Here is a 10,059-nt window from a genome sequence, read left to right as displayed (position 1 = left end):
TTAAAACATCCAAAGAGGACATATATATTGGCTTAAAGCTGAGCTGTGGGATTTCTGTGCCACTAATCAAATCGACCGATCATCAAATAAAGAATATCCCCCAAAAATCCCCATTTACATTTATAGTCCCACCGCAAACTGATCGAGTTGATTTTGCGTTGTTAGGCTTTCAGACAACTAGGGCAAATGCCTTACCAAGTTGTCCCTACATATTACGCTGGAATAAAGCAGAAAGCATTTAAACCTCTGCAAACACATCACAAACACATAAGTTCATTTGTGTCAGTTTTCTGATTTAATTGGATGACTAAATAGCAGCAAAGACGTCTATGTGACACACGCTTAGGGCACCATTTAACTCGTCCTGACCACAGATGATGCCCTTTTACCCCTTGTGCCCCTTCTGAACATCACTGCATGCCTGCTGCATGCCACTGCTACACAATATAATAACAAATGACAACAAGCACAATATCAGATTTTCACTACACGATGATCGTGGGCAAAACTGTGACGACGATATTATCGTGATAACTAAAAACATAAAAAATGTCCCTTTAAGGCAAAATTTTAAATAAGTGCTAAATATTTTACATTATTACAATATGTGTGAAGACACGCAGTATTGGGGGGGGGGGGGGGGGGGGGGTGCTTGATTTCACGGTATCATGGTTATCGTCATTGCTAGTATCTTGTATACTACACCTTAAATTTGAAAGTGTGTCATTTTCATCACAAGTGGGAGGCAGCAAACCAAACTTAAATTTAAATGAAGTCACTTTGCAATAAAGCATGTGCCAAATGCATAAATGCTAATTTAATAATGATCTCAAATATACATAACAGACTTGTGTACATATTGACGTTTTAAATGGTAAAACATCTTGCAAAAATAATGACTTTCCCAAACACTTATAACAATGTTTAGAATGTGCCACAGTGTTTATACTCCAGGGAAATTAACTTTCGAATAGCTTACTTATAAACTATATTTGAAAATTAAGCAGAGTACTGTTTGGAATAATGTGGCACACCGTGGCAAATGCAAATGAAGCTATCGTGCCTTTACAGCCCAAGGGCTCAATTATGTTTTTTAAACTCTAATGGGCAGAAATCAAGTTGAGATATTTCTCTTTATGAAATATAGCACTGACTGATTTGCTGTCCACTACTTTTTCGCTACAGTACATTTATGTGAATGAGAACAAATACCTAAAAAGTTAATCAATATCAAAGCAACAGTTATCTTAAACCAGTACTCTTCTCACACATTTGCCACAGCGGATGTTTGATAGATTGGCCTTGATTCCCTGTCACCAGCAAGCTACATTACCTTCCTGTAAGTAATACTGCACTTGAGAAGATAAGCACGAATACTGACAGCAACTTTCATGCAGCGTTTCAACAGTATACCACAATCAAAACCTAAGGTCTTTAGATAATGCTCCCTAGGCAAAAAACAAACAAACGTGAGGCCATTATTGTCCAATCGCAACATGCCAGGTTATCCCACAATGTGTCGCTTTCACTTTAATGCCTGCTGAGAGAGCACGCCATTTATTTAATATCGGCAAACCAGTTCGACGGCACAGCTCCGTGATGGATGCCCACAAAATCTGTGTCCAGTAAAAGCCAAGCCTCATCTGTGGAACAACTTATTGAATTTCCTTGGCTGCTTGGCTAAGCAGTTAGCCGTTTTACAGTGTGAATAATTGGACTCTTATATTTCACCTCAACCGGCTTTCTAGCGGCTTGTACGGGCAAATTTGACAATAACGGCAGGCAATCGAAACGCTTTCTGAGAGTGGGAGACTTAAATGTCCCGTTCTGCCCTTGCTGATTTATCTCGCGATCTTTCTTATACAGGCTGCAGATGGGAGAAGAATTAGCCGTATGCTAAAGTGCAGTGTCAGTCTACCGCTGTCCACACTTGGATCAATTACACCTCACTAATTGCTGTACCTCCAATTATGCGGTGATAAGCAGGAGATGGGATTAGGAAGGTGAGCGGAAACTAAAGATCAGGTCGGGTGAATTAGGGCAGAGGGAGGTTGGGTGCAGGGCGTCAAAACATGGGCTCGTTTTGTGAACTTTCACACATGAAAAGGACAAAAACACCCAGTTTTTCTTTGCCGTGCTGCATTCTGCTGTTTCTGTGACCTTTTTTTGCCCCCACTGCTGGAGATATGGCAGGCTGCTCTTGTGAGTCAGCATCTCCACAAAGATTCAGCAGACCAAAGGGATTCTGCACTGCTTTACATGTCACCGCTTCTAAAAACAGACGATTGGCAACATATTTTCTCTCGTCTCCTCATTAAAGGATTTTGAAAAGATGGGTCAGAGATAAGCATGGCGAACTTGAGTGTAGTTAGAGCTTGGTAAATTGCTTTCAAATCAGCTTTCAGCAAAGGTTGTCATGTGTTTCTGCACCAACACCCACTTAAGCAGGGATGTGAGGGGCCGTGGGGACATGCAGACGGACAGATCTAGACTGCTTGTCCCCTTTAGCCATGTCTCCAGACAGCTGGACAGAAAACCATGCCAGGAGGAAAGTGTAATGAGAGATTTAGAGAGGGTGCAGTTGGCCCCTAACACACTTGGACATACATCACCTCAAAAACACACAGAATTGATTTAGGTCTACAGACTGGTCAGATCTCTCCAGTCAGTTGTTATGCTGAATTTTAGTAGGTCTGCATTTTTAAGTAATCATTAATTCTCATTTATCTCCTATGTTCTTATTTCTTTAGATTTTTATGTCCTAATGATTCTGGCTTCTACACAACTTTACACAAACATTATGTCTCATCTTTTGTATATGTATATTGTATATCTTTTGCAATTTCATACCACATACATATAATGATAAGATACATATAAGCATATATATATTATAAAGCAGGCTTTGTGTTTTGCTGTAATGTGTTATGAATCTGAGTCCAGTCTGAATTAGGTTTCGTGTTAAGACAGATGCACACAACAGAACAGAAGTGAGGTGATGCTGTCATATGACGTGATGTTGAGGGTTGAAGGGGTTGTGGAGCAAAAGAAACACAGATATGAAAGATCTGAAAACGAAATATTTAAGAACAAAGAAGCAATCAAGAGGAAAGAAAGGAATATCTAAAACACTTTATAATATTTGTGCTAAAACTATCACCTAATGATCGTGTATTCTGTACCTTCTTTTTTTCCATAACCATCCCTTTTTACTACAGTAACTCTTGTCTAAATGTGTGTAAAGCTGCTTTGCAACAATGCAAATCTGTGAAAAGCGCTATATAAATAAAACTGAATTGAAATGAAACTGTTTAAAAGGTAGAAGTGCATAATATGCATGCTATAGGCTACATTATGACAACTTCCTCTTTTAAAATGTCACGAACTGAGCCAGTTTTCATTTCCTGAGGAGGCAATTTCACTTTTGACACTTTCCTATTTACCAAAATGTGTGAGAGCGCTAGTATGTGTGTATGTGCATGCGTGCAGACAACAGTTTTATTGGGGTCTGTTTCAGTAAGTTATATGAAATAAAAGCATTTCTCTCTGTCTCAAAAGTGTTTAATGGCAACACATGCGAGACTAAAACCAGATCAATTCTAAAGAAAATAACAAAATTAGAGTAGGCTACTGAATGTTTGATATAACTCTGGCTTTTTAATTCATAGCAAATGCACATAAACAAAATCGTGTTTAATTCTGGTCAGAGACAAGGAAAAAAACAGTCATAAAATTGTGTACCGATCAGCTCCCTTGCTCCCGAGATCGTGAATCAGTATATCGTGTACACGGGTCCGAGCACTGGTAAGGACCCTGGCTCACTTCTCATTGGGACGTTCACTTATTTTCCTTGATTTTCCTAATCTCAAGGTTGGACTACTGCAATGCTGTCCTAGCTGGTCTTCCTGCAAAGGCTATCAAACCACTCCAGTTGGTTCAGAATGCAGCAGCAGGCCTCATCTTCCAAGAGCCCAAAAGGGCTCATTGTGACGCCCCTTTTCATCTCCCTCCACTGGCTACTGGTTGAAGCCAGTATCAGATTCAAGTCACTAATGCTTGCCTAGAGGACCATCACTGGATCTGCACCGGCATACTTTCACTCCTACACCTCATCAAGAACCCTGTGTAAGCAAACGAGCGGCGTCTTTACATTTTTATGCATTTGGCGGACGATTTTATCCAAAGCGACTTACATTGCATTATACTATACATTCGTATTTGAGTATGTGCAATCCCTGGGATCGAACCCATGACCTTGGCGTTGCTAGTGCTATCCTCTAACCACTGAGCTACAGGAAAGCTGTAGCTTGTATTGCCTTCTCAAAAGGGCAGTAAATCGCTTTCTTGCTCATTCTCCTTCGCAACTCCTTCCTGGTGGAACATTCTTCCCAACTCAGTCCGGTCAACCACATCTCTCACAACATTAAAAAAACTACTTAAAACCCATCTCTTCTGTGAATACTTGACAGGCAAATGAAAGAAGAAGAAAGAAAACTAACCCTCTGTCTTTCTCTCAACAGGTTTTGTTCTGGCTTTTGTGGAAAGGAAACTAGTAACTTGGTATTAGCACCTATTGTATTATTGCTCCTGTATGACATATCGCTTATTGCTCCCTGAAGTCTCTGTAAGTCGCTTTGGATAAAAGCGTCTGCTAAATGACTAAATGTCAATGTAAGATTTGAGGGAGGTGTCCACTCGACAGCGATGATTTAATACTATTACTGTTCAAATACATTACATTCCAAAGCGCAGACTACCAAAAATAGTCCCAATGCATCACACTTGAGTGGAAATGTTAAAGGACAGGCTGGTAGCTCTTAAATTAGCATTCCCTGTCTACCTGTCTACTCACGTCCTGCGTCAACAGGATGAACGCATACAATCTGGCAACATGCTTCTGGCACTAACCCAGTTATTCCTCTTCATCTCTGACTTTGCTTCTGTAGGCATTTTCAGACAGAGGCTCACAATGCTAGATAAATATTCACACGCACGCTGTCAGACAATTACACATGCTGAAATACAGACAAACAAACATGCTAAACACTGGTGATGAATGAGGAAGCAACGCGCTCTACTATCATCATTCAAAACTAGTAATTCACATTAAAAGTCCCCAGAGTGGATATTCATGTGATTACTGTTTTGTCCGTGATACATTAGGCCAGAAAGTTGTACATGGTAGCAAATCTCAAGAGCGCTTAGCAAGACAAATTTAACCTCTGCGAATCCCTGACACACTTATAATTGTTTATGACATGATGACAGATGCGCTAAGGAAATGTTCATGTGTGTTCATCAAGGACTGCATAGTCAGTCTGGCGAGGTGATGTCTGGGGATCGGCAGGTTTTTTACGCTCTCTCACCACCAGATAGCGTGTATGTTTTGATTATTTAAACGCATGCAACACCCCCCCCCCCCCAATACACGCACATATCCTCTTCACCTGGGTGGTTGGTGCTGCTAAAGATACGAGCCTGACTCGGAGAGGTTTGTAGGCCACAGATTATCTGTCATGCACACAACCCTTTCTGAAACACACTAAACAACTTGTTCCTTTCTTAATACACGCACTCTCCCTGTGGTTACCAAAGACTTCACCAAACGGTAGTCCTGAAAGCTTAAAATGAGATTTAGAAATCTGTTTTAGCGGTTATTAGACAGGCCTAGTTATAACTAGGTTGGATAGCACTAGAGTCTATTGCCCATGCTGTTTGTAGCTTTTTCTGATTCCCCACTAATCCCCTGTACTCTGTTGGATTGATCTCCTTTCTCAATAGGTTTAAGCTAAAACGCAAGCTCCGGATTTCCCTAAACAAGGTTTAAGCCTCTGTAAAAACGATGCTTGAGTATTAAGAGTCTGAAAGTGCTCCACTAGCCTTAATAATAATAATGAAGAATATTAATAATGAAGAGTTCAGCACAGAAAGAGAGCTTTTAGTTTTTGTGACACATAGGGTGTTTATGTAAGACTGTATGCTGTTATATAATGAGTCTCATCTCTCCTCTGGGTTTTCGATCTCGCAGCAAGACAGCATAGGTTTAGAGAGAGGCAGATTAACCATCCACAATAATAAATCCTTATGACAACTACCTGCTAGACAGATCACTGCCTTATACTATACGTGCGACATTAGCCTGGATGCACTTTTTAATTTTTAAGAGAAGATATTTCACAGGAAATGGTTTATATAGTACGACATAAATTACATAAACAATTTTTGGTAGGATCTATTGACAGAAATGCAATATTATGTACATAACTATGTCTCCAGAGAGACCTTACACAATGAAGCGCATTATCTTAGAATAAGCTATTTCTATGTACATACACAGGCATTTGCCATGTTGTTTCTACAGTAGCCCTAAACGGACAAACTGCTCTCCAGAGCACATTTCGTAAATATGTTATCTCCTTTGGCAAAAAAGCGCAAAATGTCCTGTGTCAGCCACTGTAGTGCTTGGAAAGGAAGGGGGTGAGCGGTGGAGTGACCCATTGGTTGCAATTCACAACCTCACCGCTAGATGTCGCTAAATTTCATACATCGGGACTTTAAAGCAAGTGACATACTTATAAAAGTAAAAGAGCTTATGTTGTGCGGTAACATCAGCCTTTCATTGATTCCACACCATAAAGTACATATCCTGACTTATGATATCGTGATATGCCATTACATTGGTTACGCAACAGTGACCATGACATGGAGTTCACCTTTACAATATACTCACTAACAATGTAATAAAAGCTAAATTAAAATAATTTTATTAAATATTATTTCAGCACATCACAGATGAGTTGATTTACAAATATACATATTTTACTAAAACCTATTGTGATTTTGGGTCTATGATTGGTTTTCCAAATTGGTCACTTGGTTCCAAGAGTAAGTGATGTCTGAATTTTCTCTACTATAACTTCCTTATAAATTTACAGCAATAGCAAATCACACAATTTATACTGAACTTTTACACATTTTAATGACCGTCTGTACAAAAAAGCCAAGTATCAAAAATGTGAAGCCATGAATTACCACTGACAAAATCAATTAACCCTTTTGCTGGATTTAATACAATAAACATCACAGGATGTAATACAAAGCATAAATGCTACAACCAAAGCCTCTTGTGCACTTGGGAAACAGATTACGTCTGGTATAATTTAGATTCCTGCATATCAGCCTTCTGCTTCCACTGTAGGTTACAACTGACATTGTAACCTTGATCTCAAGATCCGTGTGAGTGAAAAACAGATAAAGAGAGATCCAATTTGAGCTGGGGATTAAAGTTTTCTGTCACCGAGAACCTGAGCAGAACGTGCACTGCCAAGCTGTGAGCGTGCACCCTCTAAACTGGAACAGATCTTTAAAAGCAATAAACAGCTTGTCTGGAGCAAACATTGCTTGCATAATGTTAAAACAATGCTTTTTCTTTTTTCCCTGGCAAATCATCCTGCGCTTTTCAATTACAAAATATCTGCATTTCATCACTGGTCTCTTATGTAAATGCGGTGAAGTCATTTATGATGCTATTCCAAGCAAAACCGTACAATAAACATGCAGACTCGAAGAGTTTCCACGAAAGCCCTGGCTAGCTTTTGAAATATCAGTGCCACATATGCGTTCAACTTCACCAAAAATCTTCAGACATGGTCATTTACGGCAAGAGCCATTCGGTAGCTGACTCGCCCATCATGCAACGCTGCTGTGTTAATACTTTGTAATTAAACACCCATCACATTTTTTGCAGACCCGGCAAAAAAGAACCGAAGATGGGATCGTTCCAGTTCATGTTTTCTGAACCAATTTCATGCACAATTTGCTCTGTGTTGGATGAGAGCGGCGTGCGAGCGCGCCACTGAATCGCTGGCCTGTCTTTCTGACTGAGAGGAACCTGTGTTTTACTGTAATACTGAGCTCTCGCAGCACTGCGGATCTGTTGTGTGAGGATCTGTGACATGAAAATGACTTTGGGTTGGGGTGCTGTAGGTTACTTATAAATAATTGAGATAAATGATGCAGATGGTGAAAGATTTGTCATTATTGAGTGCTTCAGAGAGCACACAAAGCTATCCAGTGTCATCTAAAAAAGGGAAGTTTAATACATAGGGTGCTTTTAAATTCTTAACCAGAAGTCTATTGTAACAGGAACAAGTGTTAGCAAATGTGCAATGGATGCGTGTTATTTTATTTATAATACTACATATTTATATTTTTCTATTTCTTGTTTTTAGCTCCTAAAACGAATTCCTTATGTGTGTGCACTTGGCAAATAAAGCTCATTCTGATTCTGTGTGTGTGTGTGTGTTAGTTGCCCGTCCTATCGGAGCGTATAGAGAAGAGAGGGAGGGTGTGTAGTTTGGCCTCTGTCCTGTTCTGATGAGAAGGGGAAATCTCTCCCCTCTCCTCTCCTGTTCAGCAGCTGCAGCTACACAGTAGGGGAGCACACAAGCAATCTGCTCCTAACACACCCTAAAATCCCAACACACACGCACGCGCACGCACACACACACACAGTTTATTATCTCCGTGGGGACAGTCCATAGGCGTAATGATTTATACAGTACAGACTGTATATTTTATCCCCTACCCCTTAACCTAAAGATTATATAAAACTTTTTGAATTTTTAGATTTTCAAAAAATATTGTTTGTATGATTTATAAGCTTTTTTTGCCCATGGGGACCTCTATTTTGGTCCCCACGTTGACACGTGTCCCCATGTGTTGGTGTGCATTCAGGTTTAGGTCACCACCGGGATATAAAAACAAGGCAACACACACGCACGCACGCGCGCACCCACACACACACACACACACACACACGCACACGCGCACACACACGCGCACACACACGCGCACTCACGCACGCACGCACGCACGCACGCACGCACGCACACACACACACACAGTAGGTCCATGAAATGAGCCTCCACCACTCATTTACTCCCCGTTATATTTTTTATCCCCCAAAGCAGAGCTACTAAAGGGCATCTTTTTCCAATAACACTGAACTGCAATCCTGACAACTGCAGAGCTCACTCTTGTGAGATTCAGAACAAATAACAGTTCAACAGAACAAATAAATCTATACAGGTCTGGAACAACTTGAGCATGAGTAAATGACAGAATTTTCTTTTTTGGATGAACTGTTCCTTTAGATAAAAAGACTGCAATATTCATGGAAAGTGCAAATAACAACACAGCCATGAAGAAAGATACAGAACAATGAAGCTTAGAGTAATTCAAAGAGCTAACAGACCTGTATCATGTAAGACATAATGTCACATGGATGGTGGAATAGAGGGTGACAAGCCTACAATTAGGAGCAATGAGCACAGTTGCCAAGTCATTCCCCTTGAAATCCCCCTTTAATTTATCACAGGACTGAGATGTTGGAAGTGCTGTCATGACAAGTAATGAATTACTGTCCCTCCCCTTAAAAAAAGACCTCACCTTGCAATGTGTTAGTGGTTTGCAGCATGTGGGGATGATTTGGACAACAGGAAGAGGCCAAATACAGACAACTGATGGGTCACAGGCGACAATATATCTCTAGTGTCTATTTATGCATTGTGGATTTACTTACAGGCCAAAACATTTCCAGCGATTTTGGTAATATTCTGCATTTCAAACTCTGCTTAGGGGCCCCGATTGGCAAAATGACATTCATTTGTCTGATTGGGTGTAGAAGACAGTTTTAATCACATCACTCTCAGGACTGGTTGGCCGGATCGATGGAGATTTTCCAATTAGTTTTAATTAGTTCCTCTTAATCCTTTACGAAAAGTCATTTAGCAGCAGAGCAGTAAATCCTGAACGAAAACCCCTATTCCAACAAAGTGAGTTATTCAGGAAAATTTCTAAGCCTCTAGTCTAAACTCTTGCAAAAAATTAGGTTGACAGGTCTGGGAGGAAAATCTGAAAGTCTCACATGATTTAGATGCTGCTGGTGAATTTGGGTTGTTTGTAAACTGTTTAATGTCATCATCTGTGCAACACTCTCCTGGCTGTGTTTGACTGAATTCTGCACAGTAATCCCTTTTTACAGTTACGCTCCACTGT

The 10,059-nt window shown here is 40.2% G+C and overlaps 1 protein-coding gene across 1 annotated transcript in view; it reads right to left on the bottom strand.

Moving 5' to 3' along the window:
• The window catches only part of ovgp1 (oviductal glycoprotein 1), a 116,918-nt gene that overhangs the window by 58,707 nt on the left and 48,152 nt on the right, over window positions 1-10,059 (bottom strand).

This window comes from Triplophysa rosa, linkage group LG20 (genome assembly GCF_024868665.1).
Source record: "Triplophysa rosa linkage group LG20, Trosa_1v2, whole genome shotgun sequence".
NCBI classification, from domain to species: domain Eukaryota; kingdom Metazoa; phylum Chordata; class Actinopteri; order Cypriniformes; family Nemacheilidae; genus Triplophysa; species Triplophysa rosa.
This window is presented reverse-complemented; position numbering and strand designations above follow the sequence as displayed.